Consider the following 27147-nt stretch of genomic DNA (forward strand, 5'->3'; position numbering starts at 1 on the left):
CTTTGAAAGAAACTTAAAAAATAAAAAAAATCCAAAAAATCTGAAAGAGAGAATCAAAATTAAAATGAAAGAATCTGAAAGCGTTTGAAAGAATCTGGAGGAATCTGAGTTTTCCTGTGGAAATCTGAGATAATCTCAAAGAATCTAGAAAAATCTGGACGAATTTGGGAAAGTCTGCAGGGATCTGAAGTACGGTTTTAAAACGACCTCAATAGAACTCAAAAATTTGAAAGAATCGTGAGGAGAGAATCGGAAAGAAAATGAAAGAATCTGGAGAAATTTGAAGGAATCTGGGAGAAATTGGGAGATTCGAAAAGAATCTGAGAGAATTTGAAAGAATCTGAGGCAATCTAAGAGAAATTGGGAAATTCGGAAAGAATATGTGAGAATCTGAGAGAATCTCGAAGAATCTAAAAAAATCTGGAAGAACTTAGAAGACTGCAGGGAAATGAAAGAATCGGGAGAAATTTGAAGGGATCTGGGAGAAATTGGGAGATTCGAAAAGTGGTTCGAATGTGACACCCTGTATGTTATTCGTAATAATCGAGATAAACTATCAGAATAAGAGAATGACGTTGAACTCTAACCTTACTCTCGCAGTACGGGTCTTTGTCGCTTGAAATTACACGAAACTCCAATTACTTGTGCAAAGGGTAAATACACAAATTATACGGATCGTATTTTCGTAAAATATTGAGCTAAACAGTATTCATATTCATGAAAACGTAAAGCGTTAGTTAATTTTGTAGCTTTTAATCAACCGAATGTTCGTGACAGTTGTACGAACTGTGGATTTATTACACTTTTAGCGACTTCAATTATTGGCTGAAAGCTTAAAACCTTGCTACAGGTACGAAAAAATAAGCTTTCCACTCAGGCCACATTCGCAAAAAGAAAGTCGCGTCGACCTCCGACATAAATAAACGATGAAAATGCATATATTATTCGCATACACGGTAGGTGATTTAGCAAAACTTTTACCCAGAAATATTTATGAATAATTAGTCGTAGAATAATCGCGAATGAAACGATTTAGCCGCGTCTTTCAACTGGTGCTAAAAATGAAAGTTAGTTGTGCAACCACTACCGATAAATTTTTTTCCAAACGTCGATGTTAGCGTCCTTAAAAGCCACTGGTTGCGTTTTCAACTCCGCTAAAATAGCGTAATAATTGGCAACAAGAATGAGACAGATGTAATGAAAACATTATCCACAGACTCGTTAAGTGGTGCGGCCAATGTTCTCTTTAATTAAACGATAACTCAACTAATTTAACAACATCAATATAGCAATCATACTAAATTTAAATGGTTCGCATGATAAACTCAATTTGAAATTGCCTTGCATCCTTCCAGCAAACGCTCTTTTCATCTGGTCGGCGTTATCGTGTCCGGCCGGACTCACCTGCAACAAAACAAACGCGAGTAAATCTCTGGAATCACGTCGCAGCTGATGAATTATGTAAAAGTCAAAAGGAAACATTTTCTGCGAATACACAAACCATGCATGTCGTCGGAGAGGCTATTAATAAATTATTTATAAACAAATGGAAAGTGTGGAAGAAATAAGATTCAAACTGTGATGTCAATCTTTGTACGCCGGGTTACGTAACAGCCGAGAGATGAGGATTGTTGAATTCGTGACAAAGAGAGCTATCTCGAGGTAACATTACGAATGTTTAAACATTGGTGAACGATAAAAATAGCGTATATCTTATACGAAGGTCAATAAACATATTTTTTACTGCATTGCGGTCTATTTATAATTATAATACAATAAGGCGAATGGAATTAGAAGAATGAATCAGGATATAAATGGCATTTTTTTTTATACGAGTTATGCTAAAATGATTGAGTAACGGCCATAAAGTAGCTAATAAAACGGCACTGAAAAACTTAATGATTGTTAGAATGACTTTGATTTAATTGATTTTCAATTTTTATAGGCGCTGCACTGATAACTCGGTTGCAGCTGAGTACCGCATTCTACACTCCACTTACAAAAATTAACAGAGTAAGTGCTGTTTCGAAACTCAACGACCACACTATTTCTGTGTTTGCTTTGGTGTTTATCACCCAATAAAATAATTCCCCTTTCGGGTCAACTTTTTGCTTTTATCAATCCATTAATTTAATGGAGAAAATGTTAGCAGATGAAATTTTCTATTAAACTATAGCTGCAATCCAACTACTAGTTCAAAGCTTCATCAATAATGTCGATGTTCGAGTAAATACCGCAATAAATTCAAACATGCATGATTATAGTGAACTATAGTGCCCGGATTGATTAGCATTCTATTTGAACATGAATTCGAGGCACTATTACTTAAATTAAAAACGGGGGCGAATTTCGCATATTTAATGGATTAACAACAGCACTGATTGCATAATTAACAACTTTTGTTGATTAGGGATTCATAAATAATATTGATAAATGTGGACAAACATGTTCCCAATTTTATGATACAATTCTGTACAGTTTATTTGCCCCGCCCACCCACCCTCTCTTCTGTTAGAGGGGATCTCATTTGCCAAAATCAGTCTTATTTAGGCAGGCACTAGCCCCGCCCACCCGCCCTCTCGTTTCTTAGAGGATATTTCATTTGCCAAAGTTAGTTTTATCATGACAACTACTACCCCCGCCCACCCACCCTCTCTTTTCTCAGAGTCATTGCCATTCCCTAGCCCCTAAAGGACAGTCGAACAAATACAACTTGGAAAAATTATTTATTATCATCTTTAACTTTAAGAATTCTTTTTTTTTCGCATCTTTACAGTCAAAAATGTTTCGAATTTTAAGAATTGAGTAAATTTTTGAAATTTCCGGTAGTTCTAGATTTTCTAAATGTTTTTCAGACTTTTCACAGTTTCTAGATATTTCCACATTTTCTAAAATTAATAGACCCCAAGAGTCTTTCAATCTTTGAAATTTTCGGAGTCTCTGGAATCTTTAAAATTTTTGTCATGTTAAGAGTTCATGCGTTTTTTACAAATTATAGAATCTTTGAAATATTTGGAACAGAATTTTAAAAACCCTTTTAACGTTTGAGTCCTTGGAGTATTTAGAATCTGTAGAGTTTTCAGAGTCCTTAGAGTTTTAACAATCTTTGGAAATTTTGGATACTTCAGAATTACTGGAAATTTTAGGATTTTTATAATTTCTAGGATGTTCAGATTTTCCAGATTAGCCCAATTTTTCAATTTTTTCGGGGACACTAAATGACTAGAATTTCCACATTTTCCAAAATGTCTAAAATTATCAGGCTCAAGTTATACCACAATTTTGAAATTCAACCTTTTCCAATATTTTAAAGATTTCTAAGTCTACTACATTTTTCCTACAATTTCTAATTTTTTTTAAAGATTTTCTAAAATTTATATATCTCAAAAGTCTAAATGTTTGGAATTTTTGAAATCTTTGGAATTTTTACAGTTTCCAAGATTTATAAGATAATACTTAATTAGGGTCTTCAAGCCCTTCAGTGCTTTTGGCTTTGCCATTTTAAGAGGTCACGCGATTTTTACAAGTTTTAGAATCTTTGATTTTTGGAATTTCTCTAGAACCTTCAGAATCTTTCAACTATTCGTAACGTAATTTTAGCCTTTGACCCTTTAAAGTCCTTAGAATCTTTAGAGCCTTACCAACCTATGGATATTTTGAACACCTTGGGAATTACTAGGAGTTCTATAAAGCCTAAAATTTCTGCAATTTCTAGGATCATTAGTACCCAAGTCCTTTATAATTTTTAAGCTTTTATTCGATCTTTAGAATCTTTGGTTTTTTGGAATTTCTCTAGAACCTTCAGAGTCCTTCAAGTATTCGAAACGTAATTTTAGCCTTTGACCCCTTAGAGTCTTTAGAATCTTTAGAGCCTTACCAACCTATGGAAATTTTGAACACCTTGGGAATTACTAGGAGTTCTATAAAGCCTAAAATTTCTGTAATTTCTAGGATCATTAGTACCCAAGTCCTTTATAATTTTTAAGATTTTGTTCGATCTTTAGAATCTTTGGTTTTTTGGAATTTCTCTAGAACCTTCAGAATCTTTCAACTATTCGTAACGTAATTTTAGCCTTTGACCCTTTAGAGTCCTTAGAATCTTTAGAGCCTTACCAACCTATGGAAATTTTGAACACCTTGGTAATTACTAGGAGTTCTATAAAGCCTAAAATTTCTGTAATTTCTAGGATCATTAGTACCCAGGTTCTTTATTATTTTTAAGATTTTGTTCGATCTTTAGAATCTTTGGTTTTTTGGAATTTCTCTAAAACCTTCAGAATCTTTCAACTATTCGTAACGTAATTTTAGCCTTTGACCCTTTAGAGTCCTTAGAATCTTTAAAGCCTTACCAACCTATGGAAATTTTGAACACCTTGGGAATTACTAGGAGGTCTATTATAAAGCGTAAAATTTCTGTAATTTCTAGGATCATTAGTACCCAAGTCCTTTATCATTTTTAAGATTTTGTTCGATCTTTAGAATCTTTGGTTTTTTGGAATTTCTCTAGAACCTTCAGAATCTTTCAACTATTCGTAACGTAATTTTAGCCTTTGACCCTTTAGAGTCCTTAGAATCTTTAGAGCCTTACCAACCTATGGAAATTTTGAACACCTTGGTAATTACTAGGAGTTCTATAAAGCCTAAAATTTCTGCAATTTCTAGGATCATTAGTACCCAAGTCCTTTATAATTTTTAAGCTTTTGTTCGATCTTTAGAATCTTTGGTTTTTTGGAATTTCTCTAGAACCTTCAGAATCTTTCAATTATTCGAAACGTAATTTTAGCCTTTGACCCTTTAGAGTCCTTAGAATCTTTAGTGTCCTACCAACCTATGGAAATTTTGAACACCTTGGGAATTACTAGGAGTTCTATAAAGCCTAAAATTTCTGTAATTTCTAGGATCATTAGTACCCAAGTCCTTTATAATTTTTAAGATTTTGTTGGATCTTTAGAATCTTTGATTTTTTGGAATTTCTCTAGAACCTTCAGAATCTTTCAACTATTCGAAACGTTATTTTAGCCTTTGACCCTTTAGAGTCCTTAGAATCTTTAGAGTCCTACCAACCTATGGAAATTTTGAACACCTTGGGAATTACTAGGAGTTCTATAAAGCCTAAAATTTCTGCAATTTCTAGGATCATTAGTACTCAAGTCCTTTATAATTTTTAAGATTTTGTTCGATCTTTAGAATCTTTGGTTTTTTGGAATTTCTCTAGAACCTTCAGAATCTTTCAACTATTCCAAACGTAATTTTAGCTTTTGACCCCTTAGAGTCCTTAGAATCTTTAGAGCCTTACCAACCTATGGAAATTTTGAACACCTTGGGAATTACTAGGAGTTCTATAAAGCCTAAAATTTCTGTAATATCTAGGATCATTAGTACCCAAGTCCTTTATAATTTTTAAGCTTTTGTTCGATCTTTAGAATCTTTGGTTTTTTGGAATTTCTGTAGAACCTTCAGAATCTTTCAAGTATTCGAAACGTAATTTTAGGCTTTGATCCCTTAGAGTCCTTAGAATCTTTAGAGCGTTACCAACCTATGGAAATTTTGAACACCTTGGGAATTACTAGGAGTTCTATAAAGCCTAAAATTTCTGTAATTTCTAGGATCATTAGTACCCAAGTCCTTCATAATTTTTAAGATTTTGTTCGATCTTTAGAATCTTTGGTTTTTTTGGAATTTCTCTAGAACCTTCAGAATCTTTCAACTATTCGTAACGTAATTTTAGCCTTTGACCCTTTAGAGTCCATAGAATCTTTAGAACGTTACCAACCTATGGAAATTTTGAACACCTTGGGAATTACTAGGAGTTCTATAAAGCCTAAAATTTCTGTAATTTCTAGGATCATTAGTACCCAAGTTCTTTATAATTTATAAGATTTTGTTGGATCTTAAGAATCTTTGATTTTTGGAATTTCTCTAGAACCTTCAGAGTCTTTCAACTATTCGTAACGTAATTTTAGCCTTTGACCTTTTAGAGTCCTTAGAATCTTTAGAGCCTTACCAACCTATGGAAATTTTGAACACCTTGGGAATTACTAGGAGTTCTATAAAGCCTAAAATTTCTGTAATTTCTAAGATCATTAGTACCCAAGTCCTTTATAATTTTTAAGCTTTTGTTCGATCTTTAGAATCTTTGGTTTTTTGGAATTTCTCTAGAACCTTCAGAATCTTTCAACTATTCGTAACGTAATTTTAGCCTTTGACCCTTTAGAGTCCTTAGAATCTTTAGAGCCTTACCAACCTATGGAAATTGTGAACACCTTGGGAATTACTAGGAGTTCTATAAAGCCTAAAATTTCTGTAATTTCTAGGATCATTAGTACCCAAGTTCTTTATAATTTATAAGATTTTGTTGAATCTTTAGAATCTTTGGTTTTTTGGAATTTCTCTAGTACCTTCAGAATCTTTCAAGTATTCGAAACGTAATTTTAGCCTTTGACCCTTTAGAGTCCTTAGAATCTTTAGAGCCTTACCAACCTATGGAAATTTTGAACACCTTGGGCATTACTAGGAGTTCTATAAAGCCTAAGATTTCTGCAATTTCTAGTATTATTAGTACCCAAGTTCTTTATAATTTATAAGATTTTGTTGGATCTTTAGAATCATTGGTTTTTTGGAATTTCTCTAGAACCTTCAGAATCTTTCAACTATTCGTAACGTAATTTTAGCCTTTGACCCTTTCGAGTCCATTGAATCTTTAAAGCGTTACCAACCTATGGAAATTTTGAACACCTTGGGAATTACTAGGAGTTCTATAAAGCCTAAAATTTCTGTAATTTCTAGGATCATTAGCACAAAAGTTCTTTATAATTTTTAAGACTTTGTTGGATCTTTAGAATCTTTGGTTTTTTGGAATTTCTCTAGAACCTTCAGAATCTTTCAACTATTCGTAACGTAATTTTAGTCTTTGACGCTTTAGAGTCCATAGAATCTTTAGAGCGTTACCAACCTATGGAAATTTTGAACACCTTGGGAATTACTAGGAGTTCTATAAAGCCTAAAATTTCTGTAATTTCTAGGATCATTAGTACCCAAGTCCTTCATAATTTTTAAGATTTTGTTCGATCTTTAGAATCTTTGGTTTTTTGGAATTTCTCTAGAACCTTCAGAGTCCTTCAAGTATTTGAAACGTAATTTTAGCCTTTGACCCTTTAGAGTCCTTTGAATCTTTAGACCCTTACCAACCTATGGAAATTTTGAACACCTTGGGAATTACTAGGAGTTCTATAAAGCCTAAAATTTCTGTAATTTCTAGGATCATTAGTACCCAAGTCCCTTATAATTTTTAAGACTTTGTTGGATCTTTAGAATCTTTGGTTTTTTTGGAATTTCTCTAGAATCTTTAGAATCTCTGAGATGTATAAGATAATAATTAGGGTTGTTCAAGATCCCTAATACTTGTAGGATTTATAAAAATTGTCAGATTTTTACGATTTTACATTTTTAGGATTTTTGTTTTGTTTAGAGTCTCTGGAATTTTTAAAATTTTTGTCATGTTAAGAGTTCATGCGTTTTTTACAAATTATAGAATCTTCGAAATATTTAGAACAGAATTTTAAAAATCTTTTTAACGTTTGAGTCCTTAGAGTATTTAGACAGAGTCTTTAGAGTTTTCCGAGTCCTTAGAGTCCTAACATCTTTGGAAATTTTGGATACAAATTTTATAAAGTTTAGAATTTTTATAATTTCTAGGATGTTCAAATTTTTTCGATTAGCTCAATTTTTCAGTTTTTCCGAAGGAGTAAATGATCAGAATTTGCACATTTTCCAAAATTTCTAAAATTATCAGGCTCAAGTTATACCAGAATTTTGAAATTCAACCTTTTCCAACATTTTCAAGATTAAATCTTTGGAATTTTTCGAATCTTTACTGTCTCCAAGATTTATAAGATATTAATTTATTACAAGTTTTAGAATCTTTGGTTTTTTGGAATTTCTCTGGAACCTTTAGAACCTTTCAAGTATTCGAAATGAAATTTTAGCTTTTGACCCCTTAGAGTCCTTAGAATCTTTGGAGCCTCACAAATCGATGAAAATTTTGGGAATTACGAGGAGTTTAATAAAGCCTAAAATTTCTCCAATTTCTAGGATCATTAGTACCCCCAAGTCCTTTATAATTTTTAGGGTTTTGTTGGATCTTTTTTATATTTAGAACAGGCTCTAGTTGTACCAGAATTTTGGAATTCCACCTTTTCCAATATTTTAAAGATCTCCAGGTCTGCCACAATGTTCCCACACTTCCTAAATTTTTTCAGATAGTCTAAAACTTATAGATCTGAAGGGTCTAAATCTTTGGAAGTTTTTGAATCTCTGGAATCTTTAAACTATAGAAGATTTATAAAATAATACTTAATTACGGTGTTGAAGGCCTTCAGTGCTTTCAGGATTTATAAAAATTAAAGTAAGCATTTCTGTTTTTTTTAAGTCTTTGGATTTTTTAAAATCTTGGCTTTTTGGAATTTCTCTAGAACCTTTAGAATCTTTAGTCTTTCCAATCTATGGAAATTTTAAACACTTTGGGAATTATTAGGAGTTTTATCAAAACTAAAATTTCTGCAGTTTCTAAGATCATTAGTACCCCCAGATTTTTAAAAATTTTCAAGATTTTGTTGGACCTTTTTTATATTTAGATCGTCAATTTATTTAGAATCTTAAGTGTCTTTACAATTCGTAATTTCTAGTGTATGTAATCCGTGAACGCTTTTATACTTTTTGAATCTTTCAAATCACTGGAGACTTTGGAATCTTTAGAATCTTTTGAATCTAGAATCACTAGAATTTCTATAATCTTTAGAGATTTCAGATTTTCATTATTTTAGAGACTCCAGTATCTCTGGAATTTTAAATATTTTTAGATCTTTAGGATCTTTATCATCTCTCCAATTTTTAACTATTTGGAATTCCTGCTTAAATGGCCGGCTTCTCCAGATTTTTTAAATTTTTTGAAATTCCTAAGACCCATTTTTTCGTATTCTAGGGGTCATGAAAGGTCAATTTTTGAGAAAACGGGTAAGTCGTTCCCGATTTAATCAATAAAATAAATTGACTCATTCATTAATTTTTATGAGTCACCCTGTATAAGAAATTTAAAAACGTTTGATGCAATGATAAGTTATAAGTAAAGACTCATCATATTTTGGATAGGATTTAATCGGCAAAACGAATAAATTTTGCGTAACGATTTATCATGATTGCGATAATCTTAAAATATTTACTAGAATTCACACACCACATTATTTATTGTATGTAGGAGTTTATTTTTAGTTTATTTGGTTTCTGTAATTGGGATTTCTTCCTGTTGAAATCAACAAATATGATTATTTTAATTACAAATCAATTATTGAAAATTACAAACAAATATTATACTTAAACAAATTGACACCTGTAACTTCAAGTTGATAGTGTTTTTGAACAACCTCTTATTGGAATCAGTGTTTACCTTCCACTCCAAAAAACAATTATATTTACAATACACGATAAAGTGAAAAAGCAAAAACCAGTCTAGACGCAAAGCCATTTCACACAATGTTTTAATGAAACATAATACCCTATAATTTAGTAATTGTTGAAAAGTATTTAGTCCGTCACGATACCGAAACAAAGCAGGAATAACGACAGATCGCTTCGATTTTTCGGCAAAGTTGTGTAGCAGGATTTAGGTTTGATTGAGAATTTCGGCTTGTCAACCGATGAATTAAAACTTTGGGAAGCCAGTCCCCATTAACTTGCACAAAGCTCTTTGCTACTTCGCGTCGGATTAACAATTCACGCATAAAACCAGTTTATTCTCCTTATTCTAAAACAGGTAAAATAAATTTTGATGAAGACGGTCAGCTTGCGCCAAGCGCCGTTATGAAGCTCTAAATTTTAATTAATACGTGGTGTTATTTACGTGATGTTCCTAAACAAGAGAAGTGTTGTGCATTAAGGGCATAAATTACCGTTATTAAGCATATTAATAAAACTTACGTTAAAGTCTGATTAACGTTTAAGCAGGTGTTTTCTTTTTAGATGAAGCACAAACTTGTGGTTACTTTGTTCCAGCAGAGCTTTACGAAGTAAATTTCATATTCGTGTTCAAACTCCGAACTATCACAAACAGAAGATGCGATATTGATTTGCTTTCACTTACATGAGGACGTTGTGCTCGAGTTAAACGGATGCATTTTTGGTCACGTGTCTTCAAAAATAACGTTCTTAGTATAATCGAATTAAGCCTTCGTGCTAACCGCACGCTTGGCGTCGATCAAACAAACCGATTGACCAGCAGACAAAAATGCCAGTTATAATTGCTCGAAAGTTGCACAAGTACGTGTACTGAATGCTTATCCCCGGCTTAACTGTTCAGAATTACTTAATTGCTGGTTAATTAACCTCAGCCAGCTTCCCTCCGTAAATTGTAAATAGTGTCGTGGAATTACGAAGCATCTCTCCAACAATAAACAAGGTCTGCTCCTATTATTCGAAAATTATTTTCATTCTTTTTGTAAACAACGATTTATCTGGGTGTTATAAAGTAGTAAACAGGTTCCGCGATGTTTAACCGCGAATGATGCAACGAAGTAGCTTTAAAATTAGCTCTTAACTCGGATAAATAGGTTAGTAAATAACACACCTGGTCTAATTTCTAGGAATCCGGCGAATAGTCCGTCGTTGGTTGGTTTATGGCGGAGTTTACGTGATGGACGCGGCGCTTGTTTGCTTTAGTATAACAGTAGTTCTTTTCCGAATTATGGAGATCCGACTACTCCAGATCTAGGATTTCGGTTTATTATTTACGACGTCACGTCGCGGCCGCTCGCTTTCCTCTCATGTATCATAATTTTTGCCACTGAGAACGGCCGGTCGACCTTTGGATCGGTGCCATTTTTTATTTGACATTGTCTGGAAGTTTTGCTTGGGTGAAAATGCAGCCAGCTAGCAGCGTTAATGGGATCCGAGCGATTCTTTAACTTCTAATACGAGATAACAATGGGATATGATATGCGGTTTCTGTGTTGATGGGAGAAATTGTTCAATGAGATAAATGGCTGCGGGTTCAAGTTAGGTTAGTAAACTTGAAGGCTTCGCCGGGATTTTATTCAAATTCAATTTTTAAGTACGAGTGCGAGTGAACAACCGCGGATTGATACACGATTTTGGTGACGGGTGAATGCTTCGGTAAATAAAAACAATGCGTGGCACGCATTTGATGGATGGGAGAATTCGGACCATATTTAGTATAAATAATAGGTTAGTTTGTTTTGATAGTGTTAGCGTTGTTTTTGAAATAGGAGGCGAAAATTCTGCACAAAATGGCAAACGGCCTCAAAAATCTTACAAATTCTTAAACTGGCGATTATTTCACATTCTTAAAAAACATACACATCCAACATTCTTTAGAAAAAACCATACGGAACCCCGAGATTCTTTTACTTTATTCAAATCCTATACGTGGAACCCCCGACATTCTTTCACCTTTTTAAAAATCATACTCATGGAACCCCCGAGATGCTGTTACCTTCTTAAAAATCATACACATGGGACCCTCGAGATTCTTTCACATTCTTAAAAATTCTTCACGTGGAATCTCCGAGACCCTTTTAACTTATTAAAAATCCTGCACGTGAAACCTCCGAGATTCTATCATCCTTTTAAAAATCATACACATGGAACCCCCGAGATTCTTTTAACTTCTTCAAATTCTACACATGGAATCCCCGAGATTCTTTCACCTTCTTAAAAATCATATACATGGGACGCCTGAGATTCCTTCACCTTTTTAAAAATCATACATATGGAACCACCGAGATTTTTTAACTTCTTCAAATTCTACACGTGGAACCCCCGAGAGTCTTTTAACTTCTTCAAATTCTACAGGTGGAACCCCCGAGATTCTCTTAACTTCTTAAAAAAATCGTGCACGAGGAACCCCTGAGATTTTTTTACCATTTTAAAAATCATACACATGGAACCCCCGAGATTCTTTCACATTTATAAAAGTCCGACACGTGGAAAGCTCGAGATTCTTTTGACTTTTTAAAAATTCTAAACGTGGAACCCCCCAGATTTTTTCACCTTCTTCAAATTCTACACGTGGAATCCCCGACATTCTTTCACCTTCTTAAATATCATACATATGGAACCCCCGAGATTCTTTTAACTTCTTCAAAATCATACACATGGGGTCCCTGAGATTCTTTCACCTTTATAAAAATCATACACATGGAACCCCGAGATTATTTTAACTTCTTAAAAAAATCGTGCACGTGGAACCCCTGAGATTTTTTTACCATTTTAAAAATCATACACATGGAACCCCCGAGATTCTTTCACATTTATAAAAGTCCGACACGTGGAAACTTCGAGATTCTTTTGACTTTTTAAAAATTCTAAACGTGGAACCCCCCAGATTTTTTCACCTTCTTCAAATTCTACACGTGGAATCCCCGACATTCTTTCACCTTCTTAAATATCATACATATGGAACCCCCGAGATTCTTTTAAACTTCTTCAAATTCTGCACGTGGAACCCCCGAGATTCTTTTAACTTCTTCAAAATCATACACATGGGGCCCCCGAGATTCTTTCACCTTTATAAAAATCATACACATGGAACCCCCGAGATTCTGTTAACTTCTTCAAAATCATACACATGGGGCCGCCGAGATTCTTTCACCTTTATAAAAATCATACACATGGAACCCCGAGATTCTTTTAGCTTTTTCAAATTCTACACGTGGAACCACCGAGATTCTTTTAACTTCTTAAAAATCGTGCACGTGGAACCCTTGAGATTTTTTTACCATTTTAAAAATCACACACATGGAACCCCAGAGATTCTTTCACATTTTTAAAAGTCCGACACGTGGAAACCTCGAGATTCTCTTGACTTTTTAAAAATTCTAAACGTGGAAACCCCGAGATTTTTTCACTTTCTTAAAAATCATACACAAAGAATCTCTGAGATTCTTTTACCTTCTTCAAATTCTACACGTGGAATCCCCGACATTCTTTCACCTTCTTAAATATCATACACATGGAACCCCCGAGATTCTCTTAAACTTGTTCAAATTCTGCACGTGGAACCTCCGAGATTCTTTCATCCTTTTAAAAATCATACACATGGAACCCTCGAGATTCTTTTAACTTCTTCAAAATCATACACATGGGGCCGCCGAGATTCTTTCACCTTTATAAAAATCATACACATGGAACCCCGAGATTCTTTTAACTTCTTCAAAATCATACACATGGGGCCGCCGAGATTCTTTCACCTTTATAAAAATCATACACATGGAACCCCGAGATTCTTTTAACTTCTTCAAATTCTACTCGTGGAACCCCCGAGATTCTTTTAACTTGTTAAAAATCGTGCACGTGGAACCCCTGAGATTTTTTTACCATTTTAAAAATCATACACATGGAACCCCCGAGGTTCTTTCACATTTTTAAAAGTCCGACAAGTGGAAACCTCGAGATTCTTTTGACTTTTTAAAAATTCTAAACGTGGAACCCCCGAGATTCTTTCACCTTCTTAAAAATCATACACAAGGAATCCCTGAGATTCTTTTACCTTCTTCAAATTCTACACGTGGAATCCCCAACATTCTTTCACCTTCTTAAATATCATACTCATGGAACCCCCGAGATTCTCTTAAACTTCTTCAAATTGTGCACGTGGAACTCCCGAGATTCTTTCATCCTTTTAAAAACCATACACATGGAACCACCGAGATTCTTTTAACTTCTTCAAAATCATGCACATGGAACCCCGAGATTCTTTTAACTTCTTCAAATTCTACACGTGGAACCCCCGAGATTCTTTTAACTTGTTAAAAATCGTGCACGTGGAACCCCTGAGATTTTTTTACCATTTTAAAAATCATACACATGGAACCCCCGAGGTTCTTTCACATTTTTAAAAGTCCGACACGTGGAAACCTCGAGATTCTTTTGACTTTTTAAAAATTCTAAACGTGGAACCCCCGAGATTCTTTCACCTTCTTAAAAATCATACACAAGGAATCCCTGAGATTCTTTTACCTTCTTCAAATTCTACACGTGGAATCCCCAACATTCTTTCACCTTCTTAAATATCATACACATGGAACCCCCGAGATTCTCTTAAACTTCTTCAAATTGTGCACGTGGAACTCCCGAGATTCTTTCATCCTTTTAAAAACCATACACATGGAACCCCCGAGATTCTTTTGACTTTTTAAAAATTCTAAACGTGGAACCCCCGAGATTCTTTTAAACTTTTTCAAATTGTGCACGTGGAACCCCCGAGATTCTTTTAACTTGTTAAAAATCGTGCACGTGGAACCACTGAGATTTTTTTACCATTTTAAAAATCATACACATGGAACCCCCGAGATTCTTTCACATTTTTAAAAGTCCGACACGTGGAAACCTCGAGATTCTCTTGATTTTTTAAAAATTCTAAACGTGGAACCCCCGAGATTCTTACACCTTAAAAATCATACTCAAGGAATCCCTGAGATTCTTTTACCTTCTTCAAATTCTACACGTTGAATCCCCGACATTCTTTCACCTCCTTAAATATCATACACATGGAACCCCCGAGATTCTCTTAAACTTCTTCAAATTCTGCACGTGGAACCCCCGAGATTCTTTTAACTTCTTAAAAATCCTGCACGTGGAACCCCCGAGATTCTTTCATCCTTTTAAAAATCATACACATGGAACCCCCGAGATTCTTTTAACTTCTTCAAAATCATACACATGGGGCCCCCGAGATTCTTTCACCTTTATAAAAATCATACACATGGAACCCCGAGATTTTTTTAACTTCTTCAGACTCTACACGTGGAACCCCGGAGATTCTTTCACATTTTTAAAAGTCCGACACGTGGAAACCTCGAGATTCTTTTGACTTTTTAAAAATTCTAAACGTGGAACTCCCGACATTCTTTCACCTTCTTAAAAAGGAATCCCCGACATTCTTTCACCTTCTTAAAAATCATACATATGGAACCCTCGAGATCCTTTCACATTCTTAAAAATCTGACACGTGGAAAATTCTAGATTCTTTTAAATTTTTAAAAATTCTGTACAAGTGGAATCCCCGAGATTCTTTCACCTTCTTAAATATCATACACATGGAACCCCCGAGATTCTTTTAACTTCTTAAAAATCCTGCCCGTGGAACCCCCGAGATTCTTTCATCCTTTTAAAAATCATACATATACGTGGAACCCCCGAGATTCTTTCATCCTTTTAAAAATCACACACATGGAACCCCCGAGATTTTTTCACATTTTGGAAAGTCCGACACGTGGAAACCTCGAGATTCTTTTGACTTTTTAAAAATTCTAAACGTGGAACCCCCCTGAGATTCTTTCACCTTCTTAAAAATCATACACAAGGAATCCCTGAGATTCTTTTACCTTCTTCAAATTCTACACGTGGAATTCCCGACATTCTTTCACCTTCTTAAATATCATACACATGGAACCCCCGAGATTCTCTTAAACTTCTTTAAATTCTGCACGTGGAACCCCCGAGATTTCTTTAACTTCTTAAAAATCCTGCACGTGGAACCCCCGAGATTCTTTCATCCTTTTAAAAATCATACACATGGAACCCCCGAGATTCTTTTAACTTCTTCAAACTCTACACGTGGAACCCCGGAGATTCTTTCACATTTTTAAAAGTCCGACACGTGGAAACCTCGAGATACTTTTGACTTTTTAAAAATTCTAAACGTGGAACTCCCGACATTCTTTCACCTTCTTAAAAAGGAATCCCCGACATTCTTTCACCTTCTTAAAAATCATACATATGGAACCCTCGAGATCCGTTCACATTCTTAAAAATCCGACACGTGGAAAATTCTAGATTCTTTTAAATTTTTAAAAATTCTCTACAAATGGAATCCCCGAGATTCTTTCACCTTCTTAAATATCATACACATGGAACCCCCGAGATTCTTTTAAACTTCTTCAAATTGTGCACGTGGAACCCCCGAGATTCTTTTAACTTCTTAAAAATCCTGCCCGTGGAACCCCCGAGATTCTTTCATCCTTTTAAAAATCATACATATACGTGGAACCCCCGAGATTCTTTCATCCTTTTAAAAATCACACACATGGAACCCCCGAGATTTTTTCACATTTTTAAAAGTCCGACAGGTGGAAACCTCGAGATTCTTTTGACTTTTTAAAAATTCTAAACGTGGAACCCCCCTGAGATTCTTTCAACTTCTTAAAAATCATACACAAGGAATCCCCGAGATTCTTTTAACTTCTTCAAAATCATACACATGGGGCCCCCGAGGTTCTTTCACTTTTATAAAAATCATACACATGGAACCCCGAAATTCTTTTACCTTCTTCAAATTCTACACGTGGAACCTCCGAGATTCTTTTAACTTCTTAAAAATCGTGCACGTGGAACCTCTGAGATTTTTTTACCATTTTAAAATCATACACATGGAACCCTCGAGATTCTTTCATATTTTTACAAGTCCGACACGTAGAAACCTCGAGATTCTCTTAACTTTTTAAAAATTCTAAACGTGAAACCTCCGAGATTCTTTCACTTTCTTAAAAATCATACACAAGGAATCCCTGAGATACTTTTAACTGATTAAAAATCCTACACGTGAAACCCCCGAAATTCTTTCACCATTTTAAAAATCATACACATGGAACACCCGAGATTCTTTTACCTTCTTCAAATTCTACTCATGGAATCCGTGAGATTCTTTTACCATTTTAAAAATCATACGCATGGAACCCCCGAGATTCTTTCACATTTATAAAAGTCCAACACGTGAAAACCTCGAGATTCTTTTGACTTTTTAAAAATTCTAAACGTGGAACCCCCGAGATTCTTTCTCTTTCTTAAAAATCATACACAAGGAACCCCCGAGATTTTTTTAACTTCTTAAAAATCCTGCACGTGGAACCCCCGAAATTCTTTCATCCTTTTAAAAATCACACATGGAACCCCCGAGATTCTTTTAAACTTCTTCAAATTGTGCACGTGGAACCCCCGAGATCCTTTTAACTTTTTAAAAATCCTACACATGGAATCCCCTAGATTCTTTCACATTTTTAAAACTTCTCCACGTGGAACCCCCGAGATACTTGTAACTTCTTCAAAATCATACGCAAGGGGCCCCCGAAATTCTTTCACTTTTATAAAAATCATACACATTGAACCCCCGAGATTCTTTTAACTTTTTAAAAATCGTGCACGTGGAACCCCTGAGATTTTTTACCTTTTTAAAAATCACATTCATCAGAATCGTCCTTTGAAACATTGAAAAATATGCAAAATCCGCCCAATTTTCAACCAATTTTCAACAAATTATTCGAAATTTCACAAAATACATTTTCTTGTAGATTTCGGGCCGCAGAAGTCATATCCGCTTTCAATGCTTCGATAACTCGAATGGTTTTGCCAGAATCGTTATTTGAAACATTGAAAAATATGCAAAATCCGCCCAATTTTCAACAGAATTTTCGAAATTTCACTAAATACATTTTCTTGTAGATTTCGGGCCGCAGAAGTCATATCCGCTTTCACTTCTTCGATAACTCGAATGGTTTTTTCAGAATCGTCCTTTGAAACATTGAAAAATATGCAAAATCCGCGCAATTTTCGATTAATTTTCAACAAAATTTTCGAAATTTCACTAAATACATTTTCTTGTAGATTTCGGGCCGTAGAAGTCATTTCCGCTTTCACTTCTTCGATAACTCGAATGGTTTTTCCAGAATCGTCCTTTGAAACATTGAAAAATATGCAAAATCCGCCCAATTTTCGACCAATTTTGAACAAAATTTTCGAAATTTCATTAAATACATTTTCTTGTAGATTTCGGGCCGCAGAACTCATATCCGCTTTCACTTCTTCGATTACTCGAATGGCTTTTCCAGAATCGTGCTTTGAAACATTGAAAAATATGCAAATTTCGCCCAATTTTCGACCAAATTTCAACAAAATTTTCGAAATTTCACTAAGTACATTTTCTTGTAGATTTCGGACCGTAGAAAAAAGGATACAAAGAGCCCTAGAAGTTCTTTGACTTTCTTAAAAAAAAAGATAAGGAACCTCTGGGACCTGACCTGACCTGATTTTGACATTTTCACTTTCTTAAAAAAAAAATTTAAGAAGCTTCTGGGATACTTTTACATTAAAAAAAAGAGAGATTAGTTCACATTTGTTAAAAAAGACACAAGTGGCTCCCAATGTTATTTCACATTTATTAAGAAACACAAGTTACCCTCGATTTTTCTAAAAAAAAGAACAAAGGGCTCCGAGAATCTGTCAGATTTTTTTACGGACTTCGAAAATTATTTGTTTACTAAAACACCAAAAACCCCAGATCCTTTGAACTTCAAACAGTATTTAAATTTGTAAGTGACGAACGAAAGAGAGTGGACGAAAATGCCAAAAAAAAATCTACATTCATTAACATATTTAAAAATTACACTTAACATAACCACTACAAATTTACCGCAATTTATTTAGACAGAACTTGCCGTCCTTCTCAAGCACACACAATCACTCGCCCGGAAAAAACAATGACTCGAGGTAATTCCGCGATCCTGAAAAATCCACTTTTCAGCGCCCGATTTAAAACGCATTATCCCTCCGCAACCATTCCCTTGAATTTAATTCCATAAAATATCAAGGTGCTTTCAGCATCGCAGCCTTTCGCGAATATTAAGCGACCGATTTTCCGGCAAATAACCGGCGTTAGCCTGTCAACCGGACTTTTGAACTCATTAAAAACGCAGCCGAGTGGGCGAATATCTGTCGGAACAGCGCGAAATTTCGTGAAAGTTTCATTTTAAAATCCTCGCCACAATAAGAATGTACCCAACACTCCTGCCGGTGTCAGAAAACGTCCTGGGAAAACGACAAAAATACGAGCGCACCACAGGAAATAACATAAAGTAAGCAAAATGACGCGATTCCAGCGAGGCCTGCTTCTGGTTTCCGCTTCCTAGCGATAGCAATCCGGCGAAATAAATTAAAGCGAAATTGTGGTGGATTTGCATCTATTACTTACGACTAGCTCGTTAAGCGGGGAAAAATGCCACTGGATGAGGATAAACAGATATTTTTATTGACGCGGGCATCGTTATCGGCGACTTTTTGTTTGAGACGTGGCGCAATTATGCTAAATGTGTTTGTTGCAGGAAATGAAGCTGCTTTTTCTGCAGGTACGCAGCAATTTTTTTCTGTTTACATGGGGAGTTTCACGGATGACGGATGAAAGGGGGACAAAAAGTTCGTACGAAACAGGTAAGCTGGGGGAGAATAGGGCGACTGGAGATTACGGAGTTGGTGAAAATTTTAAACAATTTGCGGAATCCAGCTGTGCTACAATAACAATTCTATTTTTAGATTTTCCTTTTATGCTCTGACGATAATTATAAGGTTACACATGTTTCCGTGGGTGGATTTCTGCTATGCTAAAAATTTTATTAATCATATAATCTGTTACCGCTGAGAGAATTAATTACTTAATCAGCGGTTTGACCTTCGCCTTAGAAAATCAGTTTTCTTGCAAGAACGTGCGCCTAAAAATAATTCCCTCTGATAAAATCCACGATTCACGGATAATCCGACAACAACTTCGACGGTTTAATTTTTCCCTATAAGAGTAGATTTTTATCGCGTGCGAACGATGTTGATTTTCTCCAACTTTATCTCCACGATGTAAAAAATTTAAACGGTTTTTCCCTTTTATACGAGCCGTAAACTTGTCCGCTCTCACAAAACTAAGTCCCAACGCTGACAAAAATAAATGATGAAAAATCGACGACGTATTGCGACTGTTGTAGTCGTAATTATTTTTATAGTAACCGCGATATCCGAGCTTAAAATAGCTTTTTTATCAATTTACTGAAATTTAACCGCTGCGAGATACCGTTCCGAAGTATCTGAATCCTTTTCAGCACAAACAAACACCGAAGCCACCGGAATGTCAAGCCCCGACGTGTTTCTTGTCGGTATCTGGCCGATTTTCCAAACGTCGATTGTCGATTTCCCGGAAAATATTTCATTCGGGCCTTGTTCGTTTCAGTTTTAGCAAAGCGCCGCTTGTTTTCGTCGATTTTCCTTTTATCTCCTTTAATAATAGATCGAGTTAAAAAGAAGGCGAATTTCCTGCAATCTCTGAATAATTCAGCGCATAAATGTTGTAAAGCGCAATTATTGTGCGAAACGAATCCCTTTAGCCTCGTTCGAAAGTGGTTCAATTATATAAAGGAGCTGCGAGTTTAATTTAGAGTAAACCTAGTTTCGTTGTTCGCGCTCTATTTTAAAGGGATGACTTTGCGGGGCGCGGTATAATTGAATATAAAACAAAAATTCGCTTCAGGACGTAATATTCCCCAATCCATCATTCTTCATAACGCGCTGATGCGAATGCGCCGTTATTAAAGTATCAAATAATGAAAGTGCGATGTTAAACGTCTTCTTCTTTTGTGTTATTTAGGAAGAAGTGATGATTAATTAGGTTGTTGCTGCGTTTGGTTTATCTCCCGAACTCAGATGCGAATTCGCGTGTGGGTTTAATCTCTCTTGAAACGATACTGTTTAAGTCAATTTCTACTTGGAGCGAGTAAATCATTTAGGATATTGCCTAGCAGACGAAACAATGTATTATTCAAGGTTTAGATAGATGAATATTGATGTCGTGGCGTGTGGTGAGAGAAATTAATCACAAATTATTCATGAAATTCTCAAAGGACTCTAACAAATTATCTTCATAAAATTAGAGTGCGTCAACAAGAGATTGAAGCGATACGTCATTGACTCTGAGGGATTAATTTTTGAATATGCCGTAATTAACCGTGGGAAGTAATGGGCTGAAACCAAACCCATCATTTTCGCCGGGGTTTCACCTGACACCGCATAAACTAACCCAGTTTTAGTAATGAGACCATTGCAGTTCATTGTCATTAAATAAATAAACAAATAAGTAAATCTTTGTTGTCCAAACAGAGATGAGTTGCAATTACTTATAATAATAATTTATTCCAAAATCAAAAATCGGCTACTTATTGATTTCAGTTTATAAAAATCTTATTACAGATATTAGTTATTTTTTCAAGACACAAAGGGCCGGAGGTTCTTCCATATTCTTAAAAAAAGAGACGGAATTCCGAGATTCTTATTTTTTTAAAAGGATAGATATATGGTACGCTTGGAATTCTATCACTTCTAAAAAAAAGAGTAATGTAAAAGAAAAAGAGACCCCCGAGATTTTTTTACATCCTTTAAAAGAAACACAAGGGACCCCCTAGATTCTTTCATCTCTTTTAAACAGACACAGGAGACCCCTGAGATTCTTTCACATTTTTTAAAAAAGAGATACACCAGAACCCTGAGATTCTTTCCTATTCCTCAAAAATAAAGACACAAGGAGCCTCCGAGATTCTTTCACATTCTTAAAAAATAGCCACAAGGGATCCCCGAGATTCTTTCATTTTTTTTAAGACAGACACAAGATACCCCCGAGATTCTTTTACGTTCTCTAACACGCACACAAAGGGTCCCCGAGATTCCTTCATATTCTTTAAAATAGACACAAGGGACCCCCGAGATTCTCTTACATTCTTTAAAACAGACACAAAGTTTCCCCGAGATTCTTTCGCATTTTTTAAAACAGACACAAGGGGCCCCCGAGATTCTTTTGAGTTCTTTAAAACGGACACAAAGGGTCTGCGAAATTCTCTCATATTCTTCAAAACAGACACAAGATACCATCCATGATTTTCTCACATTTTTTTTAAAACGGACACAAAATACCCCCGAGATTTTTTTTACGTTCTTTAAAACGGACACAAAGAGATTTTTTCATATTCTTTAAAACAGACACAAGGGACCCTCGAGATTTTTTTGAGTTCTTTAAAACAAACACAAATGACCCCCTAGATCCTTTCATCTCTTGTAAACAGACACAGGAGACCCCTGAGATTCTTTCATATTTTTTAAAACAGACACAAGCAACACCCGAGATTTTTCGTACTTTTTAAAAAAGAGATACACCGAAACCCTGAGTTTCTTTTTTTATTACTTAAAAGAAAAGACACAAGGGACCTCTGAGATTCTTTCCTATTCCTCAAAAATAAAGACACAAAGAGCCTCCGAGATTCTTTCACATTCTTAAAAAATAGCCACAAGGATCACTGAGATTCTTTCATTTTTTTAAGACAGACACAAGATACCCCCGAGATTCTTTTACCTTCTCTAACACGGACACAAAGGGTACCTGAAATTCCTTCATATTCTTTAAAATAGACACAAGGGACCCCCGAGATTCTCTTACATTCTTTAAAACAGACACAAAGTTTCCCCGAGATTCTTTCGCATTTTTTTAAAACAGACACAAGGGGCCTCCGAGATTCTTTTGAGTTTTTTAAAATGGACACAAAGGGTCTGCGAAATTCTCTCATATTCATCAAAACAGACACAAGATACCATCCATGATTTTCTCACATTTTTTTAAAACGGACACAAAATACCCTAGATTCTTTCATCTGTTTAAACAGACAGAAGGGACCTTTGAGATTCTTTCCTATTCCTCAAAAAAAAAAGACACAAGGAGCCTCCGAGATTCTTTCACATTCTTAAAAATAGCCACAAAAGATTTTTTACATTCTTTAAAACAGACACAAGGGGTACCCGAGATCCTTTCATTCTCTTCAAAACAGACACAAGAAATCTCCGAGATTCTTTTACTCTCTTTAAAATAGACATAAACACAGACATTCTTTCACATTTTTTTAAAACAGACGCAAGGGGCCCCCGAGATTCTTTTGAGTTCTTTAAAACTGACACAAAGGGTCTGCGAAATTCTCTCATATTCCTCAAAACAGACACAAGATACCATCCACGATTTTCTCACATTTTTTTAAAACGGACACAAAATACCTCCGAGATTTTTTTACATTTTTTAAAACGGACACAAAGGGTCCCTGAGATTTTTTCATATTCTTTAAAACAGACACAAGGACCCTCGAGATTTTTTGAGTTCTTTAAAACAAACACAAAGTATCCCCTAGATTCTTTCATCTGTTTAAACAGACAGAAGGGACCTTTGAGATTCTTTCCTATTCCTCAAAAAAAAAAGACACAAGGAGCCTCCGAGATTCTTTCACATTCTTAAAAATAGCCACAAGAGATTTTTTACATTCTTTAAAACAGACACAAGGGGTACCCGAGATCCTTTCATTTTCTTCAAAACAGACACAAGAAATCTCCGAGATTCTTTTACTCTCTTTAAAATAGACATAAACACAGACATTCTTTCACATTTTTTTAAAACAGACGCAAGGGGCCCGCGAGATTCTTTTGAGTTTTTTAAAACGGACACAAAGGGTCTGCGAAATTCTCTCATATTCTTCAAAACAGACACAAGGTACCATCTATGATTTTCTCACATTATTTTAAAACGGACATAAAATACCCCCGAGATTTTTTTACGTTCTTTAAAACGGACACAAAGGGTCCCTGAGATTTTTTCATATTCTTTAAAACAGGCACAAGGGACCCTCGAGATTTTTTTGAGTTCTTTAAAACAAACACAAAGGACCCCCTAGAATCTTTCATCTCTTTTAAACAGACACAGGAGACCCCTGAGATTCTTTCACATTTTTTAAAAGGGACACAAGCAACCCCCGGGATTTTTTAAATTTTTTAAAAAAGAGATACACCGGAACCCTAAGATTCTTTTTTTGTTGCTTAAAAGAAAAGACACAAGGGACCCCTGAGATTCTTTCCTATTCCTCAAAAATAAAGACACAAGGAGCCTCCGAGATTCTTTCACATTCTTAAAAAATATCCAGAAGGAATCCCCGAGATTCTTTCATTTTTTTTTAAGACCGACAGAAGATACCCCCGAGATTCTTTTACGTTCTTTAACACGGACACAAAGGGTCCCCGAGATTCCTTCATATTCTTTAAAACAGACACAAGGGACCCTCGAGATTTTTTTGAGTTCTTTAAAACAAACACAAAGGATCCCCTAGATTCTTTCATCTGTTTAAACAGACACAAGGGACCTTTGAGATTCTTTCCTATTCCTCAAAAAAAAAGACAGAAGGAGCCTCCGAGATTTTTTCACATTCTTAAAAATAGCCACAAGAGATTTTTTACATTCTTTAAAACAGACACAAGGGGTACCCGAGATCCTTTCATTCTCTTCAAAACAGACACAAGAAATCTCCGAGATTCTTTTACTCTCTTTAAAATAGGCATAAACGCAGACATTCTTTCACATTTTTTTAAAACAGACGCAAGGGGCCCCCGAGATTCTTTTGAGTTCTTTAAAACTGACACAAAGGGTCTGCGAAATTCTCTCATATTCCTCAAAACAGACACAAGATACCATCCACGATTTTCTCACATTTTTTTAAAACGGACACAAAATACCTCCGAGATTTTTTTACATTTTTTAAAACGGACACAAAGGGTCCCTGAGATTTTTTCATATTCTTTAAAACAGACACAAGGACCCTCGAGATTTTTTGAGTTCTTTAAAACAAACACAAAGGATCCCCTAGATTCTTTCATCTGTTTAAACAGACAGAAGGGACCTTTGAGATTCTTTCCTATTCCTCAAAAAAAAAAGACACAAGGAGCCTCCGAGATTCTTTCACATTCTTAAAAATAGCCACAAAAGATTTTTTACATTCTTTAAAACAGACACAAGGGGTACCCGAGATCCTTTCATTCTCTTCAAAACAGACACAAGAAATCTCCGAGATTCTTTTACTCTCTTTAAAATAGACATAAACACAGACATTCTTTCACATTTTTTTAAAACAGACGCAAGGGGCCCCCGAGATTCTTTTGAGTTCTTTAAAACTGACACAAAGGGTCTGCGAAATTCTCTCATATTCCTCAAAACAGACACAAGATACCATCCACGATTTTCTCACATTTTTTTAAAACGGACACAAAATACCTCCGAGATTTTTTTACATTTTTTAAAACGGACACAAAGGGTCCCTGAGATTTTTTCATATTCTTTAAAACAGACATAAGGACCCTCGAGATTTTTTGAGTTCTTTAAAACAAACACAAAGTATCCCCTAGATTCTTTCATCTGTTTAAACAGACAGAAGGGACCTTTGAGATTCTTTCCTATTCCTCAAAAAAAAAAGACACAAGGAGCCTCCGAGATTCTTTCACATTCTTAAAAATAGCCACAAGAGATTTTTTACATTCTTTAAAACAGACACAAGGGGTACCCGAGATCCTTTCATTTTCTTCAAAACAGACACAAGAAATCTCCGAGATTCTTTTACTCTCTTTAAATTAGACATAAACACAGACATTCTTTCACATTTTTTTAAAACAGACGCAAGGGGCCCGCGAGATTCTTTTGAGTTTTTTAAAACGGACACAAAGGGTCTGCGTAATTCTCTCATATTCTTCAAAACAGACACAAGATACCATCCATGATTTTCTCACATTTTTTTAAAACGGACAGAAAATACCCCCGAGATTTTTTTACGTTCTTTAAAACGGACACAAAGGGTCCCTGAGATTTTTTCATATTCTTTAAAACAGGCACAAGGGACCCTCGAGATTTTTTTGAGTTTTTTAAAATAAACACAAAGGACCCCCTAGATTCTTTCATCTCTTTTAAATAGACACAGGAGACCCTTGAGATTCTTCCACATTTCTTAAAACGGACACAAGCAACCCCCGAGATTTTTTGTATTTTTTAAAAAAGAGATACACCGGAATCCTGAGATTTTTTTTTTATTACTTAAAAGAAAAAACACAAGGGATCCCTGAGATTCTTTCCTATTCCTCAAAAAAAAAAGACACAAGGAGCATCCGAGATTCTTTCACATTCTCAAAAAATAGCCACAAGGGTTCCCCGAGATTCTTTCATTTTTTTTTAAGACAGACATAAGATACCCCCGAGATTCTTTTACGTTCTCTAACACGGACACAAAGGATCCCCGAGATTCCTTCGTATTCTTTAAAATAGACAAAAGGGACCCCCGAGATTCTCTTACATTCTTTAAAACAGACACAAAGTTTCCCCGAGATTCTTTCGCATTTTTTTAAAACAGACACAAGGGACCTCCGAGATTCTTTTGAGTTCTTTAAAACGGACACAAAGGGTCTGTGAAATTCTCTCATATTCTTCAAAACAGACACAAGATACCATCCATGATTTTCTCACATTTTTTTAAAACGGACACAAAATACCGCCGAGATTTTTTTACGTTTTTTAAAACGGACACAAAGGGTCCCTGAGATTTTTTCATAATCTTTAAAACAGACACAAGGGACCCTCAAGATTTTTTTGGGTTCTTTAAAACAAACACAAAAGACCCCCTAGATTCTTTCATTTCTTTATACAGACACAGGAGACCTCTGAGATTCTTTCACATTTTTTAAAACGGACACAAGCAACCTCCGGGATTTTTTTGCATTTTTTAAAAAAGAGATACACCGGAACGCTGACATTCTTTTTTTGTTGGTTAAAAGAAAAGACACAAGGGACCCCTGAGATTCTTTCCTATTCCTCAAAAAAAAAAGACACAAGGAGCCTCCGAGATTCTTTCACATTCTTAAAAAATAGCCACAAGGGATCCCCGAGATTCTTTCATGTTTTGTAAGGCAGACACATGATACCCCCGAGATTCATTTACGTTCTCTAACACGGACACAAAGGGTCCCAGAGATTCCTTCGTATTCTTTAAAATAGACGCGAGGGACCCCCGAGATTCTCTTACATTCTTTAAAACAGACACAAAGTTTCCCCGAGATTCTTTCGCATTTTTTTAAAACAGACACAAGGGACCTCCGAGATTCTTTTGAGTTCTTTAAAACGGACACAAAGGGTCTGCGAAATTCTCTCATATTCTTCAAAACAGACGCAAGATACCATCCATGATTTTCTCAAATTTGTTTAAAACGGACACAAAATACCCCCGAGATTTTTTTACGTTCTTTAAAACGGGCACAAAGGGTCCCTGAGATGTTTTCATATTCTTTAAAACAGACACAAGGGACCCTCCAGATTTGTTTGAGTTCTTTAAAACAAACACAAAGGACCCCCTAGATTCTTTCATTTCTTTAAACAGACACAGGAGACCCCTGAGATTCTTTTTTTATTACTTAAAGGAAAAGACACAAGGGACCCCT

At 35.3% G+C, this 27147-nt stretch overlaps 1 protein-coding gene and 1 long non-coding RNA gene across 2 annotated transcripts in view; both read right to left on the bottom strand.

Annotated features, from left to right (window-relative positions):
• LOC135136114 (receptor-type guanylate cyclase Gyc76C-like) overlaps positions 1-27147 on the bottom strand; it is a 115955-nt gene that overhangs the window by 52168 nt on the left and 36640 nt on the right. The window lies entirely within an intron of this gene.
• On the bottom strand, positions 1196-10272 carry LOC135136729 (uncharacterized). The gene is made up of 2 exons (XR_010281749.1): positions 9973-10272; positions 1196-1404 (listed from the first exon to the last, which is right to left on the bottom strand). It is a non-coding gene; the product is annotated as an uncharacterized LOC135136729 (long non-coding RNA).

The sequence above is a fragment of the Zophobas morio genome, unplaced genomic scaffold (genome assembly GCF_036711695.1).
Source record: "Zophobas morio isolate AGI-343-1 ecotype UQ-CSIRO unplaced genomic scaffold, CSIRO_AGI_Zmor_V1 ptg000026l, whole genome shotgun sequence".
NCBI lineage: Eukaryota > Metazoa > Arthropoda > Insecta > Coleoptera > Tenebrionidae > Zophobas > Zophobas morio.